Below are 16302 nucleotides of genomic sequence, written 5' to 3' on the forward strand. Positions count from 1 at the left end.
CGCTTAGCAAATTTCGCAGATATGAATGAATGAGATGCACCAGTGTCAATGAGAACGTAAGCAGGTAATCCACATAATTAAAACACACCTGCGATAACTCTCTCATTCTCCTCAGCCGCCTGATCCTGGTTAAGAGCAAAGACCTGCCCTTGAGTACGCGGTCGGAGGTTAGAACCCTGAGTAGACTGTCCCTGCTGTGGCCTCTGATGAACTGAAGCCTGAGAACCAGATCCTGATCCTCCGCCCGTCTGTGGACAATCTCTCTTCATGTGGCCCATCTCACCGCACTTGTAACAAGCACCCGCAACCTTGCGACAACGCTCCGTCGGATGATCCTTCCCGCAATGCTGACACGGGCCCTTCTTCTTCCCAAAATGGTGAATTCCTTCAGATCCAGAGGAAGAAGAAGTAGATCCAGCCTTCTTGAATGCTTGGGCGCGGGGACCCAAAGAACTAGTAGGACGAGCAGACTGCATGGCTCGACCTCTCAGCAAACTGCCCTCAGCCTGGCGACAACGATTCACAAGACCCTCATACGATGTCGGATCATCGCAGACAACAACCCGATCATAAATCTCCTGATTGAGGCCCTGAAGAAAATGGTTATACTTGGCCATAGCATTGTCACTGACATGCGGAACATACGGAAGCAACTCAAAGAACTTCTGCTGATACTCATCAACAGACAAACTTCCCTGCTTCAGATTGATCAACTCAATCGCCTTGGTCTGCAGAAGAGCTGGCGGAAAGTAAAGCAGCATGAAAGCGGCTCGGAAATCGGCCCAAAGAACTCGACCCTGTCGCTGAACTATCGGTGCAGAGGTAGACCTCCACCACTTGCGCGCACCACCCTCCAGCAAGAAATCAAGGGTATCAATCTGCTGCTCCGCCGAGCACTGAAAAGTCTTGAAGCAGCTCTCCATCCTCTCGAGCCAGTTCTCCGCAACATCCGGAGTCTCACCGCCCGAAAGAGGTTTCGGCCCCATCTGCAAGAACCGATGCATACTAAAACTCCGAGGCTCATCACGACGGTGTTGACGACGTTCTCGATGCTCTCGGCGACGCTCCCGATCGTCGCGGTCTCCCCAGCGTCCAATGCTGCCATGACTACTAGCATCGTCGTCAAAACCAGACATCGCTAGCTACAAAAGTTACTAGAGATTAAACCCAAAAGAACAGTTCCTAATCCCAAAATCTTAATGCATGCTCTGATACCATAAATGTAGTGACCCGTTCCAGAATCACCTACTAAAAAGAACTTAAGCATGCAAAATTTAACATTTAAACTGAATCAGGTAAACAGCGGAAAAACAGTAATACAACCCAATCGAATCTGTAAGTACAAAAATACTTAAACAACCAGATCGAACTAAATTCAAGAACAAATACCGACAACTACAAGTCAACCTCTGCCAGCTCCCTGTCCACTCCCTCCTGGACCGTCCAACCTGAGACCTGCCCCATCGAATAGGGTGTCCAAAACAGAGATAAACCGAGGACGTGAGCATAAAACGCTCAGCACCGAAAGCATGAGTATACAAGACTATGACATGCATGTATGCAAAATGTACTGGATACCAGGATCTGGGTATAACAAAATACTGCTCAGGTAAATGACGTCAAGGTATGTAGCACTCTGCGCCGTCGCACCAGGAGGTGGCTCCCATACCAAAATAAACCTGTGGATATACCGGTGACCTGACCACCGTCGGCCAACGGGGTCCAACCATCCACAACAAACGAGGGCTGAGCACCCTCTCAACAGGCTATCTCAAAGATAATCAGGCTCAACATGATTATGCAAATGCCGCATAATAAACCATGCATTATATGACAGATAATAATGCAACATATAAACATGCAACACATAGTAAAGCATACTCAATCCTGCTATCTCGGATAGTACTTTCGTACCTCAAATCAGTAGATCCTAGCAATCAGCCCTAGAATCAAGCCTGCGTCCGTAGTCAGCCCACTGATGCCGCTAGCTCCCAACTAGAGCACAGCTCCGCTACAAGACTAGTAGCTCCCCGCTAGTGCCTAAACCTCGGGAAAAGACTAGAAACCCATCAGAAACGACTAAAACGCTCTGGAACACTCGGAATTGGCGAGTAAAAAGTGAAACCTCGCGCCTCTATTTATAGACAACGATCGGAAGATCCGATCCACTTCGGAAGATCCGATCCGGCACACTTCGGACGATCCGAACTCTGATCGGACGATCCGAACCTTGCATGTCTTCCACGTGTCCAGACACCTGTCTTCGGACGATCCGAACCCTGATCGGACGATCCGAACCCTGCATGTCTTCCACGTGTCCAGCCACCTGTCTTCGGACGATTCGAACCCTCTTCGGACGATCCGAACTCTGTTCGGATCTTCCGATCCCACCGAAATATAATTAATCCAATAATTAACTCAAATTAGGCATCGGGATACTACAGCAACCAACACATATAATCATGCATTTTATCAAAGATAAAGACACCACTATATGCATCACCAGTACGTAACTCATGCAATGAATTTAGAATAAACAATTTATCCTCCTTAAAATTGTATTCATTATGATCATAAAAATTCTTACGTGCAATGCATGTTTCACAATTCCACTCAATATACCTTCTCATATGCAACCATAGTAAAAATTCATGAATCATATCTATGGCTCTAGTTACTTCATGGCTACAAATTAAACACATGTCATGTGCCTCAATATCAATCAACAACTCACGCAGTGGATGTAGGATGAAAAATTTATTTTCTTTAAACAGGTATTCATCATGAACAAAGTAATCATGTTCATCCTTGCACATCTCAAAACCAACAAACAAGCATAAATCATGCAAATAAAACACACTAAATATACGATCCATGTAATCTTCACAACCATCACAAATCAAATGTAAATCATGAAAATAGGACACGTCACATGTACTATCAATGCCATATATTATCTCATCACAAAAATCTATGTCTAATGTATATAAACCCTTGTAGTAAACAAACCCCATCAACTTTGTAAATCGTAAGACATCAAAATTCATAGTAGGTACATGCAATTCATTCATGGTTTCAAATTCATAATAATCAAGGAATAAGGATAAATTTACATCCGACCCCTTAACCACCAAACTTGCAACCCTTTCTACAAATTCTTGAAAACAATACAACACAAAATTAAAGTAAGGAAGCAAATCATACCTCCCAATTGTTGCGTTGGCAACTAACCTTACCTGACCTTGATTACTTCTAACATCATGTTGATCAACATGTGGCCTTCCTCCACCATCAGTTCTTGCTTGCCTCCTCATCATGACAGCTCCATAACCCTGCAAAGACAAAGTAGCAATGCTCGGGATTGAACCGGCTATATCCTCACAATGACAATAAACCACTTTGTACAAAAGGTACTTTAAGGGGTTTATTCAAAAACACATAATTCTCAACCTCACTCTTTTTACTCTTTTGGGCCTTCAAATTATATTTCTTTTCTTTTTCTTTTTCTTTGGCCTCTTGTTCTTTTTCTTTTTCTTTTCTCTCTTCTTTCTTTTCTATGGCCAACTCACTCTTTTGTTCTCTCTTTCTTTCGACCATTTTAATTTCTTTTTCACTCAATTAAAGGAATTTCAATTGATTCTCAAGAACAACATTTGGATTCAATTGAACACATGAAATATTTTGTTCCTCAACAAATTTATGCAAAAAAATTTCTCCTTGCCTATTCTCCTTGTCCATAGTGCACAAAATAGACATTTCTCCTCCACCTAATAATTCACTTTCCACTGTACACAATTTAACATCATTCGACTCATCAACTAGTGGAATACTATCATCAACAACTATCTCAACCACAACCTCAAATTCAGGTTCTTCTACAACATCATCCTCCATTCGGGATTCAAACTCACCCACAACATCACCCTCCATTTGAGAATTAAGCTCAAATGGTGATTTTATTATGGTCACCTCATCACGTGGACATTGATTGATATCATGTCCGACCTCAAAACACCAACAACATATAACATCACAAGTACTAGAAATTGAGTTTTTAAATGTACCTTGATATTCATATTTGCTAGATTCACATCTCCGGCCACCTCCTCTATCCTCCTCACATCGCCTATCATCATCATGATGTAAATGCCATGTTCTACTTCTTTCAACTCCACTACCTCAACTACTCTCATCAACATGCCTATCATGCATCGCCTCTTCTTTACAACCCATATATTTTTTTTCCGTTGAGGCTTAAACTCCTTCTCCCACATTCTATCCAACCCTCTCAACATTGTTTGAAATTGACGATCGTCAACCATTATACCTGCAAGAAACGGTTAGTATAAAACAATACAAGATAAGTTTCCTCACCACGAATCCTCACTGATCACTCCAATGGACATTCACTCGACTCACCTTTTTTTTTCTCACTACAAAATACTCACCGGTCACTCCAAAGAAATAACACTCGCACTCAAATGTGTTCCACTCGAATTTGATAGTTCTCTCACAGGTGTGCTCAATCTTTATATTTTCTTTTTATCAAACTAACAAGATTCAACTTGTGAACACTTGCAACTGTCTCACTTGGATTGCACAAAAACAAGAACGACAGAATAATCACAGAACAATTTTTTTTTTCAAAAATTCTGGATTATCAAATAACAAAGGATGATAGAAAATAACACAGATCTTGAAATAGAACAAAGGATAACACAAATCTGATAACAGAAACGAAAGGATATGTTTTTCTTTTTGGTAGATATGACAATAGAAACAAAAGGATACCACATATCTGATAATAGAACGGATATTTATATTTTTATTTGATTTTTAGACAGATCTAAAAATGAAGAACAAGATACTTACTTTATTTCAATGAGCCAAAGCTCTGATACCAAATGATACGAGTCCTCGTACAAATGAAAGGCAAGCACGAATATAGAAATCGCACCCTCAATTCAATAACAAACAAGGAACGATTATTTTGTCCCGATCTTTTGAAACAAGTAACGATTTTGTGATATTCACCTCTAAGAGATTATAACTTAGCAACAAATATCAACGATAAAACAATTGTATTTCAAACGAACCTTCAAAGAATTTGTTTTGACAATCCGTGCGAAGAACAATCGACAAACGCCACAAAAATGTAATCTTTGAAAAGTTTGATTTGGATTTTGAGCACAAAGCTTTTGCCTTGTAAATTTGAAAGAAAATCTCAAGTTTTTGTATATCAATCAATTATTTCGTTTATCAGTCATATACATTGAATATATAATAATCAATACATGAAAAGTAGTGCACAAAAGTCATAAAGAAAGTTGTGAAAAAATTCTACACGGAACTGGACCGCGGGTGCGCTGCAGACTTTTGGGCACTACTTTTCATGTATTGATTATTATATATTCAATGTAAAGACTATGAACGAAATTCATGATAAATGATATGTAAAAGTTCTTGAGATTTTCTCTCAAATTTACAAGGCACAAGCTTTGTGTTCAAAATCAAAATCATTTTTTTTTTACATGACCGCGGGTGCGGCCCTGTTTTGAGCGCGAGTGCGCTAGACCTTCGGCAATTGGACTTGAATAACATTCCAAAGACCTCCAATATCATTCCCATGATTCTCAACCTCCTCTAATTTAGACATCCAACTTGTAGGACTTCCTTCATAGCTCATCATGAGTCCTTGAAGTGCATCTTTAAACTTCTTGATTCTTCTCCTTGTTATAGGTCCTTCGGGCAACTCCAACGACTCCCATGTTTTCTTTGGTGCTTGATCAACCAAGTTTGCATAAAAATTTTTTTTTTTTTTAAAACCATGACCGCAGGTGCGGCCCTGTTTTGAGCACGGGTGCGCTAGACCTTCGGCAATTGCACTTGAATAACATTCCAAAGACCTCCAATATCATTCCAATTATTCCCAACCTCCTCTAATTTAGACATCCAACTTGTAGGACTTCCTTGATAGCTCATCATGAGTCCTTGAAGTGCATCTTTAAACTTCTTGCTTCGTCCCCTCGTTATAGGTCCTTCGGTATATTCTTTGTTGAACTCCACAACTTGCTTGAATATGCTTGATTCATCATCTTTTATCACAATCAAGCTTGAAAGTCTGAAGCAACAACACATCTTAAATCTTCCCCCAAACATTTGCACACGGTGCCTAGCCAGATTCATATCACATATAGTGCCTCGTAAGGAGCCATTCCTATAGATGGTTGATAGCTATTGTTATAGGTGAACTCAAGTAGAGGTAAATTCGGTCCCAATTTCCTTGGAAATAAATCAGACAAGCTCAGAGTATATCCTTAAAGATTTGAATCACCCTTTTAGACTGACCATCGGTTTGAGGAACTGTACTGAATAACAACTTCGTCCCTATCGCAGCATGTAGACTCTTCCAGAATGATGATGTGAACCTTGGATCTCGGTCAGAAACAATAGACAATGGAATCTCATGCAGTCGGACTATCTATCGAATATACATCTAAGGATACTTTTTCATGGTGAATGTTGTCTTGATAGGTAGAAAATGCGTTAATTTTTAAGATGATCAACTATCACCCAAATGGCATTGAAACCTCTAATAGGCCTTGGCAATCCCACAACAAAATCCATCGAACTAAGCCATCATTCTCAGAATATAGCTTCCGACCCTTAGCTTCATCTCTCAATCTCTATTTTTGTAATATCTCATCAGAAAACTGGACTGTCATAGAAGCAAGATTGGAGCATCTCCCCTAGCATATGCTACAAGCTCGAATTGCTGAATCTCGGACTGCAATGGTCTCTGAAGTGATAATTGAGTAATGACTATTGTCTTTCCACTCAATGTGTCCGCTACTACATTAGCTTTTCCCATATGGTAGCTAATATCGTAGTCGTATTCTTTTACCAGCTCTACCATCTCCGTTGTCTCATATTAAACTCTTTTCAGGTGAAGAAGTACTTCAAGCTTTTATGCTCGGTGAAAATTTTGCACTTCTCTCGATATAAGTAATATCTCCAAATCATCAGTGCAAACACTACTGCTGCGAGCTCTAGTTCATGAGTCGGGTAACTCTTCTCATAAAATTTTAACTGTCTAGATGCATAAGCTATAACTCGGTCATTTTGCATCAAAACTACGCCCAAACTAAGTTTCAAAGCATCCGTATAAAGAACATACTATCCTTTCCCCGATAGCATCGATAGAACTGGCGCTGAAGTCAAGGCTTGCTTCAGCTTCTCGAAGCCCTCTTGGCATTCAGATCCCCAAATAATTTTGCATTCTTATTCATCAAAGGTCTCAACGGTACCGTAATAGATGAGAACCCTTGAATGGACTTCCGATAGTAGTTAGCTTGACCTAAGAAACTACAGATCTTGGTTACGCTCTTTGGTACTGGCCACTCTCTAACTGCCTCGACTTTGCTTGGATCAACTTAAACTCCCTCTCTAGAAATAATGTGGTCTAAAAACGCCACTCTCTTGAGCCAAAACTCACACTTGCTGAACTTAGCATATAATTTTCTATCTTGTAACAATTGTAGAGTCGTTCTCAAGCGCTAACTATGCCCCTCTCTGATCTTTGAGTAAATCAGAATGTCATCAATGAAGACTATGATGAATTGATTTAGATATGGATGAAATACGTGATTCCTGAGATCCATGAAGATCTCATGCGCATTGGTCAACCAAAATGGCATGACCATGAACTCGTAGTGCTCATATCGGGTCCTAAAAGCTGTCATATGAACATCAAACTCTTTCACTTTCAACTGGTGGTATTCCGAGCGAAGATCTATCTTCGAGAAAATTGATTCTCCTTGCAATTGATTAAATAAATCTTCGATTCTAGGTAATGGATACTTACTCTTGACGGTGACTCTACTCAGCTCTCGATAATCAATGCAGAGTCGCATACTACAATTCTATTTCTTCACGTGTAATACAGGTGCGCTCCATGGAGAACAACTAGGGCGGATAAAACCCTTGTCCAGCAGTTCTTGAATTTGATCCTTTAGCTCTTTCATCTCAGTGGGTGATAGACAATAGGGTGCCTTAGAGATTGGCACAATACGCGGCATCAACTCAATAGCAAATTCCACTTCTCGGTCCGGTGGAATGCCAGAAACGTCCTTAGGAAAGACGCTAGGAAATTCTCAGGCTACCTCAACATCCTCTAGCTTCAACTGTTAGGAATGGGTGATGACATAACACATGCTAGAAGAGCTTGGCAGCCTCATCTCATAAGTTTCCTCGCACTGATGCAGGGGATGATGTGCGACATTTGTTTGCTCTCGTTGCCTAAAAGATAAAGATTTGATGCTGGGTGGTCCAATAGACACTGAACTCTGCCAAAAATCAATCGAAGCTCCATTCAATGAAAGCCAATCTATACCAAGTATGATGTCGATTTCAGGCATTGGGAGTACGATAAGATCTGCTCGAACAATAACTTTTTGCAAACGAAGCTCCAGATTTTTCACAATGCTAGAAGTCACCATTTGATCACCGGAAGGAATGAAAACTTTGCAGCCCAATCCCATATCCTCTGATATAATATTTAGCCGCTTGACGACTGTCTCGGATATGAATGAAATTCGTTCATGCGAAGAATCCATCGTAAAATACATTCACGCATTGCGTAACGACTATCTCGGATATGAATGCTTGGAATCCAATCCCATGTAGCTCCTGAGTTTAGCAATACGTAGGTAGCTACACCTACAATGAAATTTGTTCATGAGAACAATCCACCGTAAAATCTATTCGTGTTGAAGCTTAAGAAATTTCTATCATTATTTTCCCAATTTTTTTTAAAAGTAAATGCTTGGACCCTAATTTTTTGAAGAATATGCATTGTAACCCCTTAAATTTTCGAAAAGATCCATTTTCATTCCTAAAAGTTTCGAATTTTACCATTTTAGTCACCATAAGTTTCGAAAATTGCATTTTAGCAACATAAATTTAGAATTTCATCAAATTATGCCCTAATATTTGGGAATATAATGTTTTTACCCTTAGGATTTCGGAAATTTTGAAACAACCTCTAATTACCTAAGGTTTGCAAAAAAGCCCCTAGAATTTTTTGCAATTCAACCCCTGAAATTTTGAAAATTCCATTTTCATCCTAGATTTTTTGATTTATCTCAATTCAGTCATTGGAATCTTAAAAAATGCGGATTGGCCCCTAAAAATTTAGGCTATGTGCAATGAAGCCTCTTAAGTTTGAATTTTCAATTCGGCCCCATAGATTTTCGAAAAAACAATGCATGCCTTCATTCTCGTTTTTTTTTTTTCAATTTTAAGCCTTAAAATTCTTATTTAAATGATCTCCTTTGCATAATTAAGGTTCATAAGTAATGCTCAATTTTTATAGTTTCTATTGTCATCTCTTAAGTTCAACAATAGTAGAGTAGGCAACCTAATTTCTTCTAGGTTCTTATTGATCCCAAATCAATTTTCATAACCAATTTAACATTTCATGCAATAAAAACAATATAAAAATGTTAAATAACTAGGTTATCATTGATTAGAGTCGTGTCTGGCTCCTCTTCAGCTTCTTCAGAGTTCATTACACAAGCTCTGCCCATCGTTGTTTCTCTCTTCTTCGGGAAATCAACAACTTTAAGTCCCTCTTTCATGCATATGAAGCACCTATATGATCCCCACATGCACTTGCCTTAATGTAACCGATTGCAGATAATGTAACCGATTGCATTCCTTGGAAAAAGAACTCTCTTCAGGTTTTGGTGCTCCAGGATGTGGTGGCTATTGTTGCCCCGCCTTCTTCCATTGTCCTTTGGGCTTTTGTTACCCTTGAGCTTTCCGAGGTCCCGTAAATTGCCTCTTGACTAGCTGAGAGCTCTGCTGGTGTTGTTGACTCTTGCGCCGCAATTCAAAATCAATATCTTTCTGGTCTTGCTTAGCTTGGATTGCACAAGCAGTGGTAGCGGCATAATTTGTCGATCGCATCATCATAACATCAAGGCATATGGTAGGTCAAAAGCCATCAATAAAGTGTTTTAATTGTTAGAGTAGGTGCACGTCGAGCCAAGTGTTGGCCAAGTGTTCACAATGAAACTCTATGTATAAGCAATCTTTATTTTAGTAATATTTGAAATTATTATTTTGGCACATCTTTATCTGTATACCCATGCTAGTTGCATAGATAAAGCCCTTGAATATACAAATAGTAGAAAGAATATGAGATGCGCATATGATGAGTATCATGAAACTCATATTTGGAATACTCTATATTCTAAACAGTTCCTAGTCGATTCAGCCGCCGCTAAGAAGGATATAGGCCGCTCGAGTTAGAGACTAGTATCTGCGATGTGAGTACCATGTTTCATTGGTAAGGGACATTGTGATGTCCGAGCATGCAGATAGGTGCACCTGGTGGAGTGCACTGAACAACCCTCCATAAAAGGACTTTCCAAGTGGTTCTCACTTATCGAGTGGAAAAGTCCTAATTTATGGTTGTACACCATTAGTCCTTATGACCCGGGACAACATTGAGACTCTATGTGCTAGAATTACACTTTGACTTGTTTACCGACTCTCATGGGGTCATCAGGTGGCAAGGTTGGGTGTTCTGTCGAAACATATAGGAGTCGATGCATTGTAGTCGGGGATTCACCGCTTACCTTCGGGTATGGATATCCTATGTGTTATCATGTGTATGTAGGTTGAAATCTCTGATCAGAGTATGGTGGTAATAATGAAAGGGGTTTCATAGATTACACCATCGATGCAACTACGACATGACACATAGTATCGATTCATTGACAACTCTCGATAAACCAATGGTTGTCGAATCGATCGAGATATATGAGTTGAAGGGACCGTACTGTACGCTAACCATAATTGAATGGTTCTTGCAGGCACTATCATTTGATACCTAGGGAATCATGTAAGCGATGCTGCTAGGCGTTTAACATGATTGGTTGGGTACTATCAGACTTGAGTTCTGACGTTCTTGTTATCAAGGAGTTGATAAGTAAGAATGGAGCAATTGGGGTATGCTCATATAAGGACATGTTTAGTCCGAATCACATGGATATGTGAACCCACGGCTAGTTATATCAAGTTCAATGTGTTGAACGGCTTATATTTGAGTTTATAAGCGTAGAGAAAAATAGAAGTATGACTTCTATGAGGAAATGTAATTTTTAATTTATGAATGTGTTCCTAAATTAAAAATAGGCCAAGTAAATAATGTATTTGAAAATTCTGATTTTCATAAACATTATTATAGACTAAATTAAATTAATTAAAGTGTTGAATTAATTAAATACTAGTGGACCTAGTAGAGTCCAAATAATAAAATTAATTCAAGTGTTGAATTAATTAAATAACATTGGGCCTTGTTGATACCTCTCTCAAGTTTTTCTCTAAAATTTCTTCTTCAAGTGTTGAGGAAGAAATATTCTTCTCCTTGAAAAATCCTCTTAATTTTCTAGTGTAAATTAAGAGTGGATTTACCTAGCAAGTGGTGGGCCTAATTTTTGAAGGAAGGAGAGCTTGTAGACTTGTCATCCTTGAAGAGCCAAGTTGTTTACAACTTGGTTGGTGCCATTCATCAATCTCTTGAGATTGATAGGTAAATTCTAAAACACCCTATCTATGATATTTGGTGTTTGTTGTATTTGCTACACAATATCCTCTTGGTGGCCGAAAATTTTCCATAAAAATTAAAATTTTTAACTTCCGTTGCGCTTCCGGTCACCGTAACCTATCCCCTTTCATTAATTTCTCAGCAACATCCCTAGCAATAATGAGTACAAAGTGAAAACCCTTATCAAATCTCCTTGCAAAATCAGCCACATTCGTGTCTCCCTAACGGAGAATCATAAATTCCCTCTTCAAGCGTCCTCGGATGTCAGCAGTAAAATACTTCTCGTAGAAAATGTTCTTGAATTGCAACCAAGTGAGGGTGGCTGGATTAACTCGTTCAGCACCTCCCATATTCACATAACAGAAATGCACCTCAAGAGATCAAATTCAACACTCAGCAGCAAATGGGTATGTGGTTCCAGAAAATTCCTATGGACCAAGCCTCCAGAACTAATCATAAACGTCATGTTGTGGTCTCGGTGCCTGTTGAAACTACTGCTCAAAGAAACATGTCATAACCTCTAGAGCACATGTAGCAGCTGTAAGGCTCGAGAATTGTCCGTGTCATCGATGTGAGACTTGAAGAGGAGAATGCATGTCATGAAAAAATGAGAGTTTGAGCAAGCATGGCCGAAGCCACACCGCCCCTGCGGTGGTAGGACTACCGCACCCGCGGTGTAGGTGACAGAAAGTTGAGGGAAATGTGCGAAGCAACACCGCACCCGCGGTGCGTGCAAGACCGCACCCGCGGTGGTGAGACCGCACCCGCGGTGATGCAAGTGCCGCACCCGCGGTGATCGAGATTCAGAAAATATTAGTGCTGCCGAGAGCTTAGCGCACCCGCGCTCTTAAACTACCGCACCCGCGGTAGTGCGTGTCATTTGAACAACATGAACACTCGTCACTTTGCATGCAATATGTAATAGGTGTCTTTATTTTCTTTGGCATTCAGAATAAGAACCGAGCTCCTTCTCCAAAGAATCCTCAAGCTTCAAGGTGGATTAGAACCTTGGTTTGGCAAGATTTATACATCCGATTTATATTCCGAGTTAGGATTTGTGTTCCTCTCTTTGAAGGCTACAAGAGGATGTAAGTATTGTTCATTTCCAGCATATTTCGAAAATTATGTGTTGGAAGAATTCAGATTTGACATAAATTATGTGTTTTTGATATACTAAGCATCGTAGAAACGTAAACGGATTGAATTTCAGACGCCGTATGCTATACGTTCGATTTTCCAGCATGTGTTGGATTGAGAATATACAGATTACAGCATGTATATAGATGTTAGATGAGATGATGAGTTGATTGTGATTGAGTATGATGTTCTTGAGTTACCGGTATAAAAGAATTACGCCATTATGCCGTCGAATTGCATTGAAACCGATGTTAGCGTTGTATATTGATTTGCTTGAGATGTATATGACTGAAGTGCACATTGTTTATGCCATTTCAGATTTGTATTGACTACTTGGTATTCGAGATTTCGGTTCGACACAGACTGTGCGACAAGAAAGGTATAATTCATGTGGTCACGGGATTGCACAACTCGATTCAGACTTGATACGAGTTTCCCTAAATCACATACTAGATTGTTATTACATTGATTATGTAATATTTTGTTTATTGATTTATATTCGAGTCCTGAGATAGGAGATATTGGCAGATTTGCCAAAACTAGACGTTTCGGTGTATCGACGCATAGGAGCAGATTTGCTATATGTGTAGACCCTCGATACAGAGTTGACCGAAGTCTAGGAATAAGACGTACCGTTGCCCCGAGTGGTTGGGTAGGTGACAGACCGTCTTATTCATACGGGATCCCTAGATTAGAAAAGAGTCGAGTCAAGATTTAAATGTGAATACAGATTTGTATTCTTCTACATGTTTAGATTTACATTCATGTTATTTGATATATGCTATGCATTGGTATATGATTATTACATTGCATGCATTCATGTTTTATACTGGGATATGTTCTCACCGGAGTTATCCGGCTGTTGTCGTGTCTGTATGTGTGCATGGCAACAGGTGGGGCAGGATCTGGGTCACGAGCTAGATGAGAGGTTGATGATAGCGTGGAGATCTCGGGCATGGAAGATTTCTAGTGGTTTCTATTTAGACTTGTATCACCTATGTTTGTAGTTGGTATGTAAACACTAGTGTATGGTTGTACTAGACAGACATGTATGTATATTATGTTGTTATTTCTTATAAAGATAATGTTATGCTTTGACTATACATTTGAATTAATGTTAAAAGCAAATTTTTGACCCACATTTTCGAACAAAGATCCAATTAAATCCCAAAAGAATTGAGTTAGAACCCGGGTCCCCACAACAGGTGGTATCAGAGCAGTAGGTTCTGTAGACTGAGATAGAATAGAATGAGCGGGGTAGATCGAGTCATCTTCCTTGCTTTTGAGATGTTAGCATGATTTATTGCTCTCCCTATTGTATGTTGTTGTATTATCTGAATTGATTTACAGCATTTCAAGCCTGAATAAGAACCGATTCTCGATCAGAGTCTATGATCAGAGGAGGGCTGAAACAGATGATATTGGTTGTGTACTAATCAGTTTTATGATCAGATTTATGCCGCCTAGACATATACCACAGCCAGAGCAGGGTAGCACATCCGGTGCACAGATGGATGTTACCGCTACGCCGATGGAGACCTTATTGAAGAGATTTCAGTCTTTCCATCCGCCTACCCTGAAGGGCACAGAGAGTGCAGTAGAGTGCGAGAGCTGGCTTGATGATATCGAGATGTTGTTTGAGTCTTTGGCATATACTGATGAGCGACGTGTGAAGTTGATAGGGAATCAGATGCAAGAGGTTGCAAAGAGCTGGTGGTTGACTACGAAGAGAGCCTTGGAGCACCGAGGTATTGATATCACATGGAAAGTCTTCAAAGATGAGTTCTATCAGCGCTTCTTCCCCGTCTCCTACCGGAAAGATAAAGGAGCTGAATTTGCGAATCTGAGGCAGGGACAGTGGAACATCGAGGAGTATGTTGCTAAATTTTCTTCGTTGCTTCGATTTGCACCGCATGTGGCAGGGAACGACGAGGCAGTGGCCGATCAGTTCATCAACGGGCTGAACCCCGATGTCTTTACCTTGGTGAACACGGGCCGGCCTAGTACTTTTTCAGAGGCACTGAACCGAGCGAAGGGAGCAGAGGCTGGCTTGATCAGGCAGCGAGGCGCTTCCTACGGTGTTCAGGGGCAGAGACCGCCACAGTCCACGACCGTACAGTTTCCACCACCTCCTCCTCGTTTTGACAGCGGAGCTAGTGGTAGTGGCAAGAAGGAGTTTCTGAAGGCTAAAGGCAAACAGTTTAAGAAATCTGGGAGTAGTTCATCGAGTTCGAGTGGATCTCGACAGAGAGGTCAGGGGTCAGATTATAGTGGTGCATACTGTGGTTCGTGCGGAGGGCGACATGCGACGGAGCAGTGTCAAGGAGTTATGGGACGCTGCAACATCTGTAGGCAACAGGGACACTTCGCTAGAGTTTGTCCCCAGAGAGGTGCACAACGATTCCAGAGCACAGGATCATCAGCACCAGCGCCACAGATGGAGAGACAGGCATCTTCTGTACACTCCTTTCAGCCACCCTCCACACAGACCCAGCAGAGACCAGGAGGTAGTCAGACAGTGAGTAAGCCTCCCCGACAACAGGCTAGGGTGTTTGCCCTGACAGAGGAGCAGGCGCAGGAGGCGCCAGATGACGTTATTGCAGGTAACTGTTTTCTTTGCGGTTATCCTGCATATGTGTTGATAGACACAGGTGCATCTCATACATTCATATCTGAACATTTTGCATTGAGACATTCATTGCCTGTTGAGTCGATGTCTACGGTAGTGTCTATAGCTTCTCCGTTGGGAAGTGGTTTGATATCTGTGACTACTGTTAGACACTGTATGCTTCAGTTTGAGGGGCATGAGATTGATCTTGATTGTGTAGTACTTGGCTTAGCTGATTTTGATTGTATAGTTGGCATAGATATGTTAACCAAGTACAGGGCCACTGTAGATTGTTTCCACAAGATTGTCAGATTCAGACCCGATATGACAGATGAGTGGAAATTCTACGGCAAGGGTTCCAGATCTCGGATTCCCTTAGTATCTGCTCTGACTATGAGTAGATTGCTTCAGAGGGGAGCAGAGGGCTTTCTCGTATATTCAGTAGATCTATTGAAGTCGAGCCCAGCATTGGCAGATCTGCCAGTGGTTTGCGAGTTTGCAGATGTATTTCCTAACGAAATTCCAGGGTTGCCTCCAGTTCGAGAGGTTTATTTTAGCATAGATCTTGTGCCAGGCAGTGTTCCTATCTCGAGAGCTCCGTATAGGATGGCACCGATAGAGCTGAAAGAGTTAAAAGCACAGTTGGAAGATCTTCTGTCCAAGGGATATATCAGACCCAGTGTATCACCTTGGGGTGCTCCGGTGCTATTCGTTCGAAAGAAAGATGGTTCGATGCGACTGTGTATTGATTACCGACAGTTGAACAAGGCGACAGTGAAGAACAAGTATCCTTTGCCTCGCATCGACGACTTGTTTGATCAGTTACAAGGATCTTCTGTATACTCGAAGATTGATTTGAGATCAGGGTATCATCAGCTCCGAGTTAGAGACGTTGATATTCCGAAGACTGCATTCCGAACCAGGTATGGGAATTACGAGTTTA

This window comes from Primulina eburnea, chromosome 4 (assembly GCF_022965805.1).
Source record: "Primulina eburnea isolate SZY01 chromosome 4, ASM2296580v1, whole genome shotgun sequence".
In the NCBI taxonomy this organism is placed as follows: Eukaryota; Viridiplantae; Streptophyta; class Magnoliopsida; order Lamiales; family Gesneriaceae; genus Primulina; species Primulina eburnea.